The following is a 2,604-nucleotide window of genomic DNA, read 5'->3' as shown; positions in this document are numbered from 1 at the left end:
ATATGAGAGCTGGAACTATAACATAGGCCATCAGGCTATGAGCTTCTCCAAGACAAGGAACACATCTTATTCATCCTGTAACCCCAGTGGCCAACATTATATCTGGAGTCAGATGTGCTATGGTTGCACCATGAGGTCGGCTACCCAGTGTCGTGTTTGGAAAGTAGTGGGCGCCTAATGAATGAATGAATGAGTACACTGACACCGAGTGCTTTCCATTCCCTGAGGCAACATGGAACACTATGTTTGGTTTGATCATGTTGGGCAACTAAACTGAACAATTAGAGCCTTATGATTCAGATTAGCATACAGCTCACCTGCTGTCAAGATTTACCAGTCAAACTGACAACTGTCAAATTGCTTTGACTTTGGGCAGTATTGACATAAACTGCTTTTACTTCCCGCATTGATGCATTGCAATAACTGATTTGGCATCACATACAGAAGTGGCCTGGATATACTGTTACCACCAATACCAACAGAAAGAGGCTGCTGCTATTTTTAAAGTTCCTTTGGAAAGTAAATAATATGATTCCCCTGTTTACCTATTCTGATGTCATTCAAACCTCCAGGGAGGATCGTTCCTCTTTACATCCTGCTAAAATCGCTGCCTTGTATTTGGAATACTTCTCCCTACAGGTCAGATGACAGCTGATAGAGTGGCTTCTGCCCCACTGTCTGCCCAATATTCCTGACTGAGTAGACAGTATAGATAAAAGGGAAGGAACGTCCGTGTGATGCTAACCCAGGCCAGGAGGTGTGCGGACACTGGTCAGCACTGCCGCCTGGGCAGCCTTCATTGGGCTTGCAGACGACTTGCATAATGTGGCTTCCATTTTAGTTCTTCAGTAAGTGACACTAAGGGAGTCAGCATTTCAAGGTTTAGCTTCCGCTTGAATTATTTGCTCCAAGGTCACAGAGCTATTACCCTCTTTGGACCTTCCCCCCCACCCCCATCTGTAAAATAGGCCGGATAATAATATAGCTATCATAGGTACTGTTGAATACAATTCACATAACACAGTTTATATTATGCCTAGCACATAACGTACAATAAATGTTGTGCCTGTGCACATACACGCCTCCCAGGGCTGTGAGAGGTCGTTCTGTTGGGTAAATTGACATTGGTGCTGTGATTTTATTTGGGGACTCACATTTGAAAACACTGTTTTTTCTGTTCATATCCTCTTAATCCCTCTATTCATCTACAGCCTCTGGAACATGCTCTGAGGATGACTCCCCAATATCTTCTGGTTCCCCCAGGGTCTTCCAAAGCAAATTTTATGTTTTCGGCCATAGCTTGTATTTTAGCAGACTATTCCAAACATGCACTCTGCGTTTGGTGAAAATCAGTCCAGTTGTTTTCTTTTGCCATTATAAAGGGAGAGAAAGAAAGAGGGAGGTAACTTCATTTATAGGAGTGGAACCTGGCAAGGGGGTGTGGTAGATAACACATCTGCCTCCCTTCCTGCTTCTCATCACAGAGCACAAGTATAGGACGGAGACCTCAGCTTGGGAACATGGGAGGCCCAAGCTGCAGATAAAAGCCAATCCCAAATTAATGGAGTAGTTTAGAAGGCATGTCAGAAAGGAAAACCTTGTATAAAAGTCAGTGAAAAAACTCATGGTACTCTCATGAATGTTGAGCAATCATATCATAAGGACTGAGTAGTTAAAGACCCCCCTGGGAAGAAAGGCAAGTCCTAGGCAAGTGTAAGGGACAGGCAGGCTGTGGTTGTGACAGAAAGTCACTGTAGCAGTATCTGGAAACAGAAATTCCCCCTGATTGGAGTGGCTTCTCTTGACCTCTCTGACCAAGGATTTTATACCAGATTTGGAGTAAGGAGTTGCTGGAGAAGGACTTCCAAATCTGCAGTGACTGGAGGGTGCATCTTTGTAGATTTTGTGCTGAAATAGTCGTCAATGGTTTTCCTTCCATGTCTGCAATACACACTTGATGAATCCTTTTGTCCATTTTAATAATGTTTGAGAAGGACAACCTCTCCAGCTTTATTCAATCTGGGAATCTAAACAAAGATTTTCTACTGAGAACAAGAGAAAAACAAGGTCAACAACATCCCTTACTGTTTATAGCATCTTGTCTTAAGAACAAAATTCTCTACCCTAATCATCATCTTAGATTTCTAAATCAGACAATGATTGGCTTGCCGCTTGCCACTAATACATGAAAATTATCAAAAGATAATACGAGGCAGCATGGAATAGATTCTGTCCCCCCAACCGGACTGTGATGCCTTTGCTAGTAGAATGTTCCCAGCTCCTAACTTCTGTCCAGTAGAAGTTGAACTTCATCAGCTTCATGGTGGATGTAGAGGAGGTGGAGGAGTGTTCGGGATGCCTGGGTCACTCCCTCTCTTAGGATGTTGGAGAACAGTATTTATTCTGCTATCCCTGTAGTGTTTGGTCACAGCTCCATCTGAAGCCCAGCTGCAGTACCTTTGAGGGGGCATTTCAGTTTTGGCATACTCATTCCACAGGTCAGCAGCCTCCCAAGCCGTGTGCAGCTTGCAGTTCAGGAGCCCGTGAGCTTAGTCATGCTATCCTCTTATTTCCCATAATTCTCCCCATCAGAGACCCATGTTG

Source organism: Hyaena hyaena, unplaced genomic scaffold (genome assembly GCF_003009895.1).
Source record: "Hyaena hyaena isolate Hyena2069 unplaced genomic scaffold, ASM300989v1 scaffold_71, whole genome shotgun sequence".
Lineage (NCBI taxonomy): Eukaryota > Metazoa > Chordata > Mammalia > Carnivora > Hyaenidae > Hyaena > Hyaena hyaena.
This window is presented reverse-complemented; position numbering follows the sequence as displayed.